At 39.4% G+C, this 17,624-nt stretch overlaps 1 protein-coding gene and 1 pseudogene across 8 annotated transcripts in view; one reads left to right on the top strand and one right to left on the bottom strand.

Annotated features, from left to right (window-relative positions):
• Rdl (Resistant to dieldrin) overlaps positions 1-17,624 on the bottom strand; it is a 377,476-nt gene that overhangs the window by 343,278 nt on the left and 16,574 nt on the right. The window lies entirely within an intron of this gene.
• LOC145991418 (elongin-C pseudogene) lies at positions 5,542-6,168 on the top strand (annotated as a pseudogene).

Below are 17,624 nucleotides of genomic sequence, written 5' to 3' on the forward strand. Positions count from 1 at the left end.
AGATATACCAATATATGAAAATGAATAGATGATTATGGGCTGAAACTACCAATACGAATGTTACACATATATTTGTAGGATTATTGTCACATTGAAATGATATTTGATATTCTATATATTCGAACGAATCACGCTCGAGCGTGGGAGATTCGATCGAGTTTGAGCAAGCGATAGTGGTCCAATGCAGTACTCTAGTATAAGATATACCTTAGAATCTTTAAAAACGTAGTATTTTTATATCTTTGCGGAACAGAAAATCCTAAGTATAAATTTCTCTGTGGCATATTCTGATTTTGTTGTATTTTCTTAATGCCTTGAATGTCGCCTTAGGCTTCATCCCATCTAGCCATTCCCTCGCTAGAGGCCTGACAGGGTGTATCATAAGTCCAGCATCAGAGAGAATAATGTTTTCATGTTTTACAAGAGTATCTTGGATGTCAGTTTACAGGAAACTGGGCCGGTGTCTAGAAAAAGTTGAGTGGCCTTCTAGAAACCCAGTCCTGACACAACTGCACTTTTACCAGCGAAATGGCGCGGGGGGAGGGGAGGTCACTTAAAAGCCTTGCTTTAAACCGAAGAAGATTACTGGTGTGTAGCATCTACATAGAAGTAAGAAACAGCTTGTAGTTGCATTGATCAAACAGTGTTATCAGAGTAGAAGCTTCGATGGGATCTGTCTGTTGTAAACAAGGAGTGGAGGGTAATTTTTGTTTGAAGTCCTGCTTTTACGTCTTAATGCATACACAATTGCTCGAATCTTATAAAACATTCTAAATTTACCCTACGAGCCTCACCGATGGCGCAGTGGCAAAGTTGCCAACTTATAATCGACGGGTTCTGGGTTCGAAACCAGGCAGAGGTACGTGGTGGTTCTGATTTTACTTAAACTGCAGATTCAATCCCAAATTGCCTATCTGAGCATAAAGTGGACTTACACTTTAAACTGAATGGATTCTATCCCTGTGCATGTATTTATACTTTTAATATGTTTTCCAAGTATTAGAATTATTTGTAAATCGCCACCTCAGTGATCTAGCGCGTGGAGAAGTGGGCTTACGATCCGTTCACCGTACGTTCCTGATCGCCTGGGTGTTGGCATTCCTTTTCCCCTCTTCATCAGTGTCATCTAATCATCGTAGTTGTTCTTTTCCTTTCCTCGCCTTTCTTCTTTGTACCTCGTTGTATATTTCACACTTCATATCATTTTGTTCTTTTCATTCGCTTTCCTCATACCAAGTCTTCCTTTCTTCCGCCACGTGTCACGTCTTTCAACAAAGATAATTAGCTTTCCGCGGAGCACCGGTAGGAGCGCTATATTTTCCAGCTTCTCGTGCAAAAAAACAATTTTCGTAACCTTCATCACTTCTCCTATTACTTGACTTGTTTCCGCTCTTGTGGTTCACATTGGAAAAAGCTGCCTAAACCGCACCAGTAGTTTACGGTAAAGAACAATGTACTCTGAACATTGATTCAATTAATGGCAGTATTTCTAACCTCAGAGATGCACAAGCATACAGCATGTCAGCTGTGGTTGTCGAAGGCACATGAAACATCATAGAATACGACGTATTTCAAATAATGTTAATGGACCAATAATGTCTACTTGGAAAAATGTCATTATGTTTAACATTATTTCTTCTATTAGGTAATTAAATATAAATGAATAAACAGGGAATGTAAAATGCTAATGTTAATTAATACTATTTACCGAAAGATTTGTTATAAATATTAACTCATTCAAATACTCATAACGAATGTGGACTTGAGTTTCAAAAGTAATTTTAATTGTAATTCACTATAGTTCATAATGTAATAAAGAGAAGCCCCTAGGCTATATCTTCCATCCTTGAATTTTATTGTGTTTATATTAATTTCATATATTATGTAAATTATGATGCATTATATTAGTATCTCTTTATATTTTCTTTTGTGCGTGGTGGTTCAGATCTGTAACATTGAGTGTAATGATAATATTTGTACATTGTAATAGGCCTATTTAAAATTTTGTATTCATATAGACTATTTTTGTATTTATTTATTTATAAGCAATCCCATAACAGAGCAATGCTCCAATTACAATGGGATATCACAAACCCAATTGATAGTATTGGATAGTCTGATATTTGTACTCTTTAAATCCAACTTGTATTATTATTATAATGTATTGTTTTTAGTAACTATACTTTCTGTTGTGTACATTTACAATGTACTTTAGCGTTGACACGTTTTATGTTTATCAGAAAATATAGAACACTCTAATTGGGCATTCGTCTGTTGTGTTCAAATAAATAAATGCTATATTGCTGGTAAATGAACTTCTTCGAGGGCTCTCGTAAATACAAGCGAAAGTTTCCGAACACACACGAAGTGCATGATTGACTTGCCTGTATGTACGCGTATCCGCCTTCCTCGAGAGGCATCATTATTCTTAAGGCTTCATTCTACGCTGCACAACTTGTACGCGATGGATTGATATTATACGCCCTTCAAATAAGGTGTGGTAGACATTAAAATACTCCAAACGCTTTGAAGTCTACCAAAATTAGCTTGGGTTCGTGATTGAGTTACTTAACCAGGAGAACTCCACACGAAACTTAACTACGATATCTCTCATTTAATATGTTGGAGAGGGAACCCCGCACGAGATCTCGAGAAGCTCCGAAGAAACTTCGATTGCTTCGGCTTTTATTACTTTCTTCCGACGACGCATTAAATTGGAAAAGTTTCATACAAGAACGAGGAGAAGGGTTGACAAGGAAAAGACCTTCAATTTCCTTTATTTATTTTCTTATTTCTTTGCAAGTCTCAGAATATTATCTCATCGCGGAAAGTTTCAGACTTAAATGTTCGCTGTTAAAGTAGGAAAGGCACGATTTAACTTCTTTTACTGGGTGGTTAGGTAGAGGATATGGATCTACTTGTAATTTCGTGTCTCCCGAGTAGAGGAGCTGTCAATCATCGAGTTCTTGGCTGAGGAAATTGCCTCTTCTGTAACCAAATTAGAGTTTCCTTGTTGTTCTCTTGTCTGGATCTCCCACTACTAGATAAGGTAAAAAAAGAAGGAGGTTACTAAAGTTTATCGCGGCGAACTTCACCGAGAAGCCAAAATTTCCACTGTGTCAAATGGTGCAACGTCTACTACGGCGTGTCGTTCCTTTCTCACGGCTCAAAATACTGCGGGCATTACGCAAGCATAATTGCGCCAATTATACCTCATACAAAATCATAAAGAGTGCCTACCTCCGTCGTTAGCAGAGCGCACTACGACGCACTGGGTCCCGGGTTCGAGTTCCGACCTGGGCATGGACGTTCTTTGCGAGTGTCCTTTCATCTATTTCAGCATATCATCACTCATCCTCATATTCGTTATTAGTCAACAGTGGCAGAAAAGCGACGCTAACTAACAAAATTCAAAATAACGAAGATGAATAGCAATTTTGCCAAGTTCCTTTAATTAATTAAATAATTCCTTGCGTTATTTCTCTGCCAAAAGTCCAGAGGTTGCTACACTGTAAAAGGTGACTGTAGAAGACTGGTCAAAGACCGCCAATTTCAGCTGCCATACACCTACCGTAAATATGGACATTACAGTTACCTAATCAACGACATTATAATTATTCAGTTTTCATAAATATATTTATTGTGCACTCAACTGCAATTTGTAGTCATTATCTCTGTTTATGCTTCCAGTTTTTGTAAATTGGCTGTTAAACTTTAACGGTAGAATATTGTAAATTTGACGGTAAAATCTAAGAGTGCAGATATTATTTTTTTGTTCGTAACACAACCGAATACCCTCTCATGCCAATCCTGGTGTTTTCGTGTATTTCCGCCGTTCTTTGCAGAGACAAACTATCACTTTCCAACACACGGTGGTTCAGAATAGCGGATTTGTTTCCATGCAGCTGAAGTTATTTAATAATTTTATGATAATTCACATTAGAGTGCTGCAATGAGCGTTTCTCGCTCGACCGTCAAATAGTTCGCACGGACAACGCTAGATGACACACAGAATTGATAGTTCTTCCGCTCGAGCGAAAAACGACCGAACGAGGGAAATACACTCGAGCTCTCGAACCCTATTAGTAGACGTATTTCCGTAATTTGTCTACGTAATTTGTCTATGGTAGTCGGTCCTCAAATATGGATGGTGAAGTAAAATACGAAGTGAAATTAAAATATAAGTAAACATGTCCATGTTAAAATGCAGTTTTCGGTATCTTACCGAGATATGTGAAAATCAAATAGATGATTATGGGCTGAAACTGCTTAGGCTGACATGTGATGTTTCTACGATTATTGTCACATTAAAATGATGTTCGATTGAATGCTATAACTATATGATTCTAATAACCTTGGTTATAACTGCATTTCATTATTTCGCAGAATATGATTATCCTTTTCGGTAAGTGAACAATGACGTACACGTAGCCTACCTGTTGCACTGTGATACGAAATTTTTAATTGCTTAGGCAGGTCTGTCGGCATGTGTATCCATTTTACGTTTCGGTCTGTAGATATTGCATACTTTCATATGTGGCTGTATTTGAGTGTTACATAATAATATACGGAATTATGATTTAGATTTGTAATTGTATAGAGTGGTTTCCTTCCATGTATGAGTTTTAGGCTGCTCATTAGGCTCTGAAATACTTCGAGTGCCGTACGCTCGAGCGTGGGAGACTCGAACGAGTTTGGGGGAGCGAAAGTGGTCCGATTTTCACATCATATGATTGCGTTTATCGGTTTAGAATTCATTCGTACGCTTCAGTTCTGTTCGGTACCGATCAGGCAGATTGCTGTTTTTCCATGAAGCTAGTACGATGCTAAAGAAATCAGTACAATTTGTATGTCTAAAAGTGAGTGTATTTCATTCGATTTATTCGTATTAATTTAAGTTTCTTTCTGTGCCAAGAAGCTTGGGATAGTCCACAAACGTTTTTCCCCGAGCATAGAAGCTGTGTCTCAAAGCAGAAGATGTGAAATAAAACAAAACTTATTTAGAGTTATCTCACATATTACCTGGTACTTTTTCCCCACAAGAGAAATCTTTCTGCTTCTTCGCTAAACGCACGGCCATGAAAATAGGCGGCTGGGCAGAATTGCGCTGGTGCCACATATGAGAAAAGCAAAACGAGAGCGGGACAAAAATAGCTGGTACCCGCGCACTGTGTAGCAACGTCAACCGGGCTGCATTGCCTTGTTCGAGCGTTAGGTAGACCTTTCTCCGGGGATTTTCGAGTCCCATTTGATACAAGCTGGTGATCGTGTGAATTGAAAGTTCGTTACAGCCGCCAGAAATGGGGTCTACACGTCGGACTGCTCTTAAACCTCCGACCACACGGCGTTTTGCTCCGACGTGGCAACAGCGCGAACTTCTGCCACCCGCCAAATTTCATGGCCTTACGTTTAGCCATGTAAGTCGACAGGGGACTGAACAAGTACAACAATTAAGAGACAGACAATAAAAGAGTAGCAACAATGTGGCTGTGAAACCTTGGCTATCATTGAAACCCATTGTTAATTGTTCTCTAGGCAATACGGTGTGTATGTTCATGAAGGAATAGCACTTACACGTGAAGCTGATCCAATTCGATTGAGATAAATATCTCCAGAAGCTTCTCGTCTGAGTAAAAATGTCCGGAGACGGCGAAGATGCCGAAATGGCACCAGAGAAGACCTACGGAGGATGCGAGGGGAATGACTCGGAGTACCTGAAGCTGGTCTCCTCCGACGGACACGAGTTCATCGTGAAGCGGGAGTTCGCGCTGGCCTCTGGGACCATCAAGGCGATGATGAGTGGGCCCGGGAACTTCGAAGAGAACGAAACCAACCAGATCCACTTTAGGGAGATCCCGTCGCACGTCCTGCAGAAGGTCTGCGTCTACTTCGCCTTCAAGGCCAAGTACACCAACAGCGCAGCTCAGATTCCCGATTTCCCCGTCTCTAATGAAGTGGCGCTGGAGTTGCTGATGGCTGCCAACTTCCTGGATTGCTAAATGCCTTACTGGACGATCCTGCAGACAAATTCATCATTTATAAGCTGCTATTGCAATGGAAGAGAGAAATTAGGAAGTGAAAATAGACTTGAGACAGGATAATGATTTCTGAATGTGTGGCTATGCCTTGCCAGTTAGATTAGCGAGTAAATTGCCAGAAGAAATTGCGTGATGTAATACAATGATAAACATTTGTTTAATAAATAAGTTTTTCACATTACAAAAACATTTTCTCTGAAGGATTGTTAAGTGGGTCACACATCTCGAAATCATCGAAGAGGTGTGAAAAAGTAGATTTAGGTTCTCAGTCTGAAATATCTTGCCTTATATGGACATAATAACAGGGATGATAAAGACACAAATAATTTGCATCTTATTCATTACTGTCTTTGTAATAGACATTTTCTTGTTGATGATACACAGGATCTCTTAAAACTAAAACCTATGAAGTGGTAAGCGCTAAGGAAACTGACTTTATGTCGCACCACCTTCCATGTATGGCTACAACATGTTTCATATCAAACTTTAATTTATAGTAATCAAAAGCTGCTTTATCTAATCATCTGGTGATTAAACACATGCGAGTTATAAGAATTTTGAATAAATTGTTTGTAATGTGTTTAATTGATTGACTTAGTTTATTTTGGTCCGCATTCTTGTCACTTTTGGCTAATCGCGAAGATGAAGATGAGTGATGGTATGATGAAATTGATGAAGGGACACTCACAAAGAACATTCATGCCCAGGCCGAAATTCGAATCCGGGACCCTTGGCGTTGTAGCGTGCTGTGCTAACCATTCCGCCAAGGTGGGCGGCGTAATATGTTCAACGATATGTTTTTGTTAATATTCATATCATTACTATCATTTCAATTTCAGTTTGAGAAATGTCTGGAAAAATACATGTAAATCCATGAAATTCGTTTGTGGCCGGTCCATGGTTTGAAACAGTAGCCCTGTCTAGTTCGCTACACTGTTTGGCTCTCTCTGAACTCTCACGTCTAGTTGTTTCCAAAGTGCAACACCGAGCCGTCTACTTCGTCGATTTGGTGTCAAGTAGTGTATTTGGTATTTGCAACTACGTTCTGGAGCTATGTATGGTCACATCTCACATGGTGTGTGCTAACCAATGAAACGTACGTTCAAAGCAACAGACAGCGTCTTCTTAGTTGAATTCAATTTCCTTGCAACAGCCCGACACTGATATGCATCTGCACTACACCTTATGTCAAAAAGTGTAGAGAACTGGACGCGGCTAGTGTGACTCGTTTTCGATTCAGAAGCGATCTGGTAATGGAACGATTCCAGTTCGGAATCTGGCACTGAAATGTGTGGCCAGACCTTTACCCCGATATGAATTGTAGCTTTCCTGGCGACGTGATTCGAACAAGTGTTCTCGGGTTACCAGCCAGGTTAAATTGGAGTTGGCTTCCAACGTTTCAAGGACATACATTGCTCTCATCTTCAGGGAATGTGGAAATGGAGACCGGTGTATGTTAATATACGTGATTATAATGTGGCGGAGTTTGGATTCTGTCTTCCTATTGGCTCTCTCTGGATCCTTGTGTTCTCATTGGCTGGTGTCTTGTTTTTACGGAGAAGTGGGTTCCAGGCGTGACTGAGCTGGAGTCCCACGTCCCTGTTGAGATTGGTGCTTTCCCATGATATGGCTATGGCTTCCTTTACCCGTCGGTCCCAGTAACCGGCACATTTGGCTATTATTTTGGTGTCGGCAAATACAATTATGTGTCCCTCGGTGATGCTGTGTTCAGCAAGTCCCGACTTTTCCGATTGGAATAATCGGATATTACGTTGATATTTATTCCGCCGCTGCTCAATGGTGTGTCCCGTTTGGCCTATGTATGGTGTCCCATACTCACACGGTATTCTGCAAACTCCTGGAATACGGAGTTCTAGGTCATCTTTGACAGAACGGAGCAGGGCCTTGGTTTTCAGTGGCGGTCTCTGAATGGTCTTCACCCCTTGCCTGGCTAGAATTCTGCTTAACTTCCCAGAGGTGTGTCCTAGGAATGGTAAAACTCTTATAGTAGGGCGTACCTGTCCTGTGTTGCTACTCGTAGAGGGGCTGGGCGGTGCATTATCTGTCCTTGTAAGGGCCTCGTCCTCATGTTCGGATTCACTTGGCTGTGATGAATCGGCCCTTGTAAGGGCCACACTGTTGTCCCTGCTTGGTCTCTGCTGAAATTAAACTCCCTTATTGATCGCCCTGTTGATATCTCTGATGTGGTATCCATTCTGGTGTAGACTGGTTCTGAGGTGTGTGAATTCTAATTGTAGATTCTCCTGGTCAGAAACGGTTACTGCCCTGTGGGCTTGAGTGTTCAGAACTGCGAGGCGTTGTGCTTCGTGATGGAAGCTATTGGCATTTAGGTACAGGTCAGTGTGGGTGGGTTTTCTGTACAAACTATGTCCGAGGGTGCCATCTGGTTTGCGGCGGATTAGAATGTCCAGGAATGGGAGGCAACCATCTTCTTCTATCTCCATGGTGAACTGGACATTTGAATGCCGTTTCTTGAGGAAGTCGAAGAAGCTCTGTAATGCCGGTCGTCCATGTGACCAAATGACGAACGTGTCATCCACATATCTGTAGAAGTAGGAAGGTTGGTTGGGAGCGTCTTTCAATGCTTCATGTTCAAAATGTTCCTTGTAGAAGTTCGCGATCGCCGGTGAGAGTGGTGAACCCTTGGCCACTCCGTTAGTTTGTTCGTAATATTTCCCGTTGTTGAGGAAATATGTGGAAGTTAGCGTGTGGCGGAAGAGATTAACTATGGCTGGTGGAAAGTGACTTACTAGAAGTTCCATAGTGTCTTTCACTGGGACTCTGGTGAAAAGGGAAACTACATGAAAACAGACCATAATGTTGGTTGGGGAGACATTGAGTCTCTTCAGTTCCTGGACGAAATCAGTGGAGTTCTTGACGTGATGTTCACATTTGGCGATTCTGTACTTTGTTCTGACTGGCTATAGCACTGACAATGGGTCTGAGGGGGACACCCTCTTTGTGGATTATTGGTAGGCCATACAATCTGGGAGGCTGGCTTCCATGCAGTTGCGTTTCCTTTGTCTGACGGGAGAATTCTAATGTCAAGAATTCTAATGTCAGGGTATGAACGGAGTGATTTCAGTGCTGCTCGTTCCTCTCTGGTGATGTTGGGTTTTTGGTAGGACGGCTCTCCTGAGGGTTCGGCGACTTAATGACGAATGTCGTCTTTGGCGTCTGGAGGGCGACAGATAACCGCTCGTTCAATACCGGAGATGATGTCCTCGGTGGTTAAGGCTGTAGGTGTTGGAGCGAAATTCAGTCCGTTATTGAGTATGAGAGTTTCTGCGTCGTCGACTGGCTAGTTGGTGAGGTTAATGATGACATTCTCGGCATCCAGTTCTGGTTTACTGGGTCTTGAGATCTGTAGAGTTGTCAACTTTACCCTGATCTCTAATTGAAAACTGAGTATCCGGATCTATTGACCCAGACAGGCCCGTAGCCAGGATTTTATTTCCGGGGGGGGGGGGGCTCATCCCTTATCAGCAGAAGCGTCGCGAGAAATATTTGTAGAGGGGACATGCCACTGATAATACTTGATTAGTATAAATAATAATTGAATCAAGAAAGTGTAAGGCGTTACCCCCACACCCCTTATATGCCTTCATGGCGTGGTGCTAAGCACAGGGGAGCATTTTACATTTTTCTTTATCTAATTATTACCACGATATAATTGTCATTTTACAATAATCACTATTATAAGTTATTAAAAATAAACAAATTTTAATCCAAATTGATTGTTATTATATAAATGGAGGGACTTTGCTACCAGTCCCACCGTATGAGTGACATTACTTTTCTTACATTTTGTACAGTTAACGGCAGTGTACTGCAATTCATAGTTATTGTATTTTGTTATTAACTTTTACACATTCCGTTCAAAAAAGGCTTTAAAAGTTAGGGGCAAATTTTACTCATATAGTTTATATAGTGTGACCTCTCACATAGAAAACATATAATTTTGAGAGCTGTGGATCCATTTATTTTTTGGATTAAATGGTAGAATATAAAAATATAAGCTGGTTACTCTATTACACACTACATTTTTTTCGATCTAATGTTTAATCTTGCTAAGGAAGTAAAATTAATTACCACTATACATTTAAAATTATCATTTGCAGAATTTCGGGGGGGCTTGAGCCCCCTTAGCCCTCACCCTAGCTACGTGCCTGTAACCAGATGTTTCAGTATCCAGATCTGTTCGATAACTCATCAGATATAAAGGTCTTTGTCACAAAAACAGTCTGCACATAACGTGGAAGTGATTTTAAAATCATCCACTTTGTACATCGCAACTGTCCTAGTTTCCATACTTATCAGCCCGAACCTTGGAAGCAATTATATATTTCCCTATTAGATTCACGGTTTGGTAATTTTCTCTTGGATAACAAATGTAGGGGGAGAGCGTTCCTATCTTAACGTATAATGCTTCACAGACTTCGAAAGTTTGATGCGTGGCCACGCAACATTGCGTGCCCAACCGACGTACTTCCTGCGTACCTATCACTTGTATTTTTATGTCCGGTTCCACCAGAGACCAAAGTCGAAGGTCATCTTGAAGAGGAAGCTATAAATTTGTGGTATGAAGGAAAGCACGTCAGCAATATGGCCGTTTTATTAATACTGCCAGAAATGTGGCATTGTATGCAAAAGAAAGTACTGTCTAGAACACGTCACATAAAATGGTGTTGGAGTGCTTCTGGATGCACAAAAAAAATTCTGAGTGATTTAAAAATGCTGCATGTGTTTAGATTTTGTATACAAAGTGATGAGAAGCGTTCATTTCTTCACGTCAGAGCGAAATTTCGTTTCAAAAGTGTTCGACCGCGGAAGATTTGGTTGAGTGGACGAGTCCAAACACAAAACAAAAAGGGGGTAGTAAGTAGAAAGGCACAAAATTATGCTGTGAATTTCGAATTAGTATTTCACTTTCATGCATTCCGATCTTTTGTTTATTATCACTCGAATGTTTGTTACAACTCGTAACACTCTCTAGAAGTGAAACGAACTCAATTGTTGCGTTGCATTTGCAGCCATCACCCATATTTTTCCAGTGGACTCGTCCAATGAGCGCATGCGCACTTGGGTTGGTGGTTGCGACTAAAGCCCGCTTTAGACGAGAGCATTTTCCTTAACATTTGTGCCATGACCAAAATACTACCGTGTAAAGTGAGAAATCTTATGGCACTTCAGATGCCATGGCATATTTCATGTCATTTCTCAAGGATAAGATCCGTCCTATTTCCGTAGCATTTTTCGTATCATAACCAATCAGAAGCGACCTCTAGGTCACGAGCGCAGTTGTAATGGCAGCCGCGTGAGATGTAAACAACGTTCCACTTCACATTTTTAAAACACGATAATTATTCAACCGAGAGGATTTACGCTTCGTATTAAATGGTTTTAGGTAGAGAAGCATGGCGCTGATTAAACATATGTACTTTGCAACGCTTACTGTACACGGATGGAAGAAAATTTTAGTTTTTTCAATTGTAAACACCGTGCACTCGCCATATATGGTGTAACTCGATGTGCCTATCGTGCTGTATGTATTATACAATGTAATCTCAATAGCTAACCGAAATGTTCCATGAAATGCTTTCGTGTAAAGTATTATCTGCTACAAGGTTTTTGAAAGCATTTACAAAGTATTTATGCTAGCAAAAATGATAAAGGAAATGCTTTCGTCTAAAGCCGGCTTAACATAGGCGGACTGTAGTGTTTTTGACTGAATGTAAAAGTAAAATATGTAGAGGTGGGTCTGTCATTTTGGAATTCGTTGCGCCGTGGTTTTAGTTCTATAGTGACACTTTTCCGATTCAGACTTTCTAAGCATAATACAAGGTAATTAAACGCACGCAAGAAAAAATGATGAAAATGAGAATTGTTACTGGTGATTCTGAATTTCATTTCAAATTTCGACCACAGAGGTTTCTGCTATTGAACAATCATAGTAAGAAAACATATATTTTCGGAATTAGGGTGCTGGAATACATACCAAACCGTTAAGTTACTATAAAATGTGTTAATGCAGAAATAAAGATTATGATAATTTATTTTTGTCTTTGAGACGGCCGAAACTAGCAATATTAAATTTCAACATATTGTTTTTTGAGAGTGCCCAAGAACATAAAGCTAAACATTTCAATAATATTAATAATTCTAATAACTTAATTAATAAATACAAATCCATAACTTGTGTTATGTTTTAAATTACATTTTCTATCTAACTTAATGAATGACATACTTTTACTTGTAAGCTGATTGTACAATATTAAATAGCAAAACTCTTTTCCGTTAAAAAATCTATATCAGCTTTGAACTAAAATCATGAGCAATTATTATATTGGAATTCGTGAAACAATTAACCCGTTAAGAAAAATAGAAGAATTACCAGTTCTGTCTGAATAAATTATACAATTTTAATTTCTGGAATGATCATCGGGGTTCATATTAAATTCCTTAGTTCTAGAAGTAGATCATGATGTATAATATTTTAGAGTCGAAATGGGGAGAACAAGTTCTTTTGTAAAACGTTTGACCATCTACCTTTCTCTATAGTTTTGTTCATTATATTGGACCATCCATTGCCTCACAGCAGCTTGCTTATATTATATCCAAATGTATCAATTGAAAACGAAAACCTCTTCATTTCCTAGTGTGCCTCCAAAAAAATGAGTTAAAAAACTTAGTGCATAGTTAGAGATCGGTTAGTTCATCGAACTATCCAGCCTAACTATTGCCTATTTTTGGAGGAGCAGGAAAATGTTTAGTATCCTTGCCTTGACTCATCTCACCCAATAGGTCGTTAGGTGCCGTGGCTTACCCCGAGTTGATAATTTCCTGGATGTGAGGCCTGCTCAAAAGGTTTAGTATCCTATGGAAAAAAAATCTTTTCAGACCGTGTTTTACAAAAACGTCCGCGCACTGATATATCGTTAAGAAAAGTATATATAATAAAAGTAACATATTTGTTACAAATACACATGTTTCTATTGTTTTCTTTCCGATATTGATAAGCAATGTTTTATTCTTGGCATCGTGATATTAGTATTCAGTGATTTATTCACAAACACATACATACACCCAACACTACCTAATACCCGCAAAAGTTTTCACGAAGACCCGGAAGGAACAGAAACCATTCCATTTAAAATTCTGGATAAACCTTTGTTCATATTGATGGTGTAGATTATGTCAACAATTCTTGAAGGGAGCATGGAAGAAGCAAAATTGTTGGAAACACACTTTTGGAGGCACACTAGGAAATGAAAAGCTTTTCAATTGATACATTTGGATATAATATAAGCAAGCTGTTCTGAGGCAATGGATGGTCCAATATAATGAACAAAACTATAGAGAAAGGTAGATGGTTAAACGTTTTACAAAAGAACTTGTTCTCCCCATTTCGACTCTAAAATATTATACATCATGATCTACTTCTAGAACTAAGGAATTTAATATGAACCCCGATGATCATTCCAGAAATTAAAATTGTATAATTTATTCAGACAAAACTGGTAATTCTTCTATTTTTTCTTAACGGGTTAATTGTTTCACGAATTCCAATATAATAATTGCTCATGATTTTAGTTTAAAGCTGATATAGATTTTTAACGGAAAACAGTTTTGCTATTTAATATTGTACAATTAGCATACAAAAATATGTCATTCATTAAGTTAGATAGAAAATGTAATTTAAAACATAACACAAGTTATGGATTTATATTTATTAATTAAGTTATTATAATTACTAATATTATTGAAATATGTATGTTTTATTTATTTGCTTTACAAATGAACATCGACATTGTAAATTTGTAATTTTTAGTAGTAATAGTTTCAGAATTATTTTTTTTAAAAAAAAAACCCTGTTTGATAGTGTCATTCGTCGTAGGTTCCACCCGGTGCATGCTTTTCAGGCTGTCGCTGTATGGAAAGAACTTTGACAGCAGGAAGTGACACCAAGCGAGCGTTCTCGTAACAAGTAGAGGAGTGACCAACAAAAGACGATCTGGACAGGACTGAAGCTTCTTTTGTATCGTTTTAACATTCGATTCGTTCGCCGACGCCGCATGCGACGTTCAATGCACTTCCTCAACAATACGTCCGCTTTTCGGTTGTCTTTTGTTTGTTTTTGATGGGCAACGTTACAAACAACCTCCCCCCCCCCATCCTATCTGTCGTGCTGTGGTGCTCGTTATGATTCTGTAGAGTGGTAGTAAGGAAAGGTGGAAAAGAGTAGAAGACTAAGGGAGATATTTATGTCAGGTTGCTAAAAATAGAGGCATTACAATTATCAGTATGTGGTTTTCATGGTAAAGCTAGAAGTTTATAGCATGTACAGCTACCAGCAATAAATGTGGGACACCTTTATCCTGAAATACACACTTCCCAGCATGGCGCAATGTGTGTTGCATAACTCTACTTCGGTGACCGGATCTGCCATTGAAGATTTGCTATCGAGGTCTACTCATCGCCGTAGAGTTAGGTAACACAATGGAAAAGCCGGTCTCACATCTTTATTGCGGTTGACTGTATATATCAGTACACGTCAGTGGCGTATCTATGGAATTTGTACGAGAATCCTATTTGTAATGTGGCAACTAGGACTCCCTGGAATAGGAAATGCGTACTTAGTCATTTTCTTTATTTGTATAAGTTATCTTCTTTTCGAAATGATCGCATTTCTTCGTTAGTCTTATGTTTCTTCTTGCTTTCTCCCTGTATTGTTCATATTGTTATGACTTTACTGACCCCATTTCTGTCTCCTATCGGATTAAAAGTTATGGATACTCGCGTTTGATCTCCAATTAAGAATTAACCATTAGGCCTACATAAATACGAGTTACATCAAAATTTAGCTTATTCAGTTCTGTGTTAAGCTATGGTAACCAAAAGCTTCTTTGATTATGCCTTCGATTCTTTATTGTCGTCAGAAAAAAGGACAGTTTTTTGTGCTTCTCAAATGACTGCTCTCTCTGAAAATCTATAAATATAAAAAACTATGGTCTGAAAATGATGAAATTTAAACACAGTGCAGATAGAAAGATTTTAAAAGCAATTCTTAATTTTCAGAATTTTTAAATGTGTCTAAAAATGGTTGTTAATCAATTTTGTGAAACAACTTTTCCTTAGTATTGGATAACCCTACAAATATTTTTTTGTCTTGTTTTGAAGCTCTTTGCAGCTGTGATCAAAATTCATTATCATTGTCAATTCACATTGCGAAACCGATTTTATACAGATTTTTATTCAACGGAGTAAATATGTTTGTTGAACGTGGCGACACCTTACGCTCTGTCCCGACTCGCAGTAAAAGTGCGTAGTTTCCACGTAATCTCCACACCTCTAGGTAGGGTTGTGGGAGGGAGACTGGCAGTCAGGAGATATGCCAAGGCCCTTACGGGCTGTAAAGCCACGGGTCATTTTATTTAACTTTTATACACAGAAAGTCTAAAGATTCCTATTCATGCTGGCACTCTTCGAACACTGAATCCTCAAGCTGCAACTCAGTACAGACGACAAACAATCTCTGCTAGAGGGAGAGGAAGCTGCCCACCGAACGCCCCCGTTGTTAGCGCCTGACCTGGCAATTGGCTTGACTGAATCTGGAAACTGGAGACTCCGAGTAAACAAAGGGCACCCGCCCCCACCCACCCCCGTGTTTGCCCACCCCTGTACTCTAATTACGGGAATCCGAAGCGGGTAGAGGAGTTCGCTAACTTTGGTCCATAGATGGAGCCATAATTGGCCTGGAAGCGTGAAAGGAAAATTAAGTTTACTCTGTTGAAAGAAGATCGTCAGTTCCTAACAAGAATGGAAGGAGATTTTCTGGCCCAAATTATAAGCAAACGTGGTGTTCCACTCTCAAAGCATACAGAGAATATTATTTAGTCCACATCGCCGAGATTAACCTAGATAGCTACAGAAACAGATAAAATGCAATGCCATATTCTCTTCCTGCGAGTTTTCGCTCTGATAACCGGAACTGGGCAGTAGACAGGATGTCGGAGTTTTTCTACTTTCGAGTAGGCAGTCACTTTCTTTATTTAGTTCAGTGACAGGCATATCGAAGAAAGGAACTACATTTTCCGAATGTTACTTCTACGATATTTCTAGCTTCAGTAAGAGGAAATCACCAGAAGCAGAGAAATTCGCAGCGGATTTTCTGAAGAAGTTTGAAGGGAATTGTGGGAGGAAGAGGGTGAGAGGAAGAGGGAGAATTCTGTAACCGCTGGAACCTTCCACGTGGGTTAATTTGCATGCAGTGACCGATCGCATTCCCTCGCCGGAGAGCGAACTAACAGAGAGCGCTGGCAAAACAAACTGGAATCAAATGTATGCTAATTGATGTATTGGAAATGAAGGTCCTCCTTGTGACGGAGGTCTGCGGCCAGCGGGGTCTGTTTGCGAGAGCCTCTAGGCGATTGGAATAACAGATGAGGAGACGCACACGCCGAGCGCCAAGCAAAAGAGTCTCTGTCTTGCTGAGTAGATGCGGTTTCACCACAGCAAGCAGACGGGAATTTCTTACAAGCATTTGATTTCTTCTTTTGGTACTTTTTTTTCTAATTTTTCCGGTATCGTATATTTTTTTCTAGGAAAGCTGAGCTAAGGGTAGGTTTACCTCCCCTGTCAACCCTACTCAGAAAAGGTGGTGCAATCCCACTCGGTATACGAACGCGTTCTTTGGCTGACTCACGATCTAGTTAACGCAGGTTCAGGGTTCGAGTCTTGCCCTGGATATGGATGTCTCTCCTTTGTGAGTGTGGGGTGTATGGGGGTTACCCTTCGTTAGAACGCCCAAATGCCAATCTCTCTTCAACGTAGTACACACAGGAGTGCTTTTTGCAGACTAACGAGGCTCTGGTGCCTGGATCTGCAGCCAGTAATTATTTTCTGTCGTCCATGTGTGCTTGTGATTATTCCTTCATCCATCTGAAACCTACACATTTATCAACATAAAACTAGATTCCAATAATACTATTTCTGTATTCATCGCTTATACATTAACATAACTTTTTACAAACGGTTTACTATATTCGATAGTCAGTTGTTTCTTTTTAGACATGTACAGTCAACTGCAAAGATAATGGTAGGCAAATTGTCCACCACTATTTTCATTATTATTTTACACTACATCCTGTGTTGATTTAAGGAATGAAACTATATTGGTTCGATCCAGGCATTGTTCTCTGCGTATTGACGTCATTATTTCAATTCATTGCCATCACATTGTGTAATACAGACCGAATGAAAATGATTGTGGACAATTTGTCTACTGTTTCTTTCGCTGTTGGGTGTACGTTCATAAATTTGCATTTTATATTCATCACAATTCAACACAACATTGTAACTTTTATATAAAACTAGATTCCAATAATAAGATTTCTGTATTCATAACATATCCAATGTACATAACTTTCTACAAACTCTTTACTATATTAGATAGTCAATTGTTTCTTTTTGGATTTTATGAAGCCATCAGAACTCAACGTAACCCAGCATTGTAACTTTTGTGCTCGTCACATATCTCATTATATCACCATTCATCCTCATCGT

Source organism: Lepisma saccharinum, chromosome 8, assembly GCF_977018435.1.
Source record: "Lepisma saccharinum chromosome 8, izLepSacc3.1, whole genome shotgun sequence".
Taxonomy (NCBI): Eukaryota; Metazoa; Arthropoda; class Insecta; order Zygentoma; family Lepismatidae; genus Lepisma; species Lepisma saccharinum.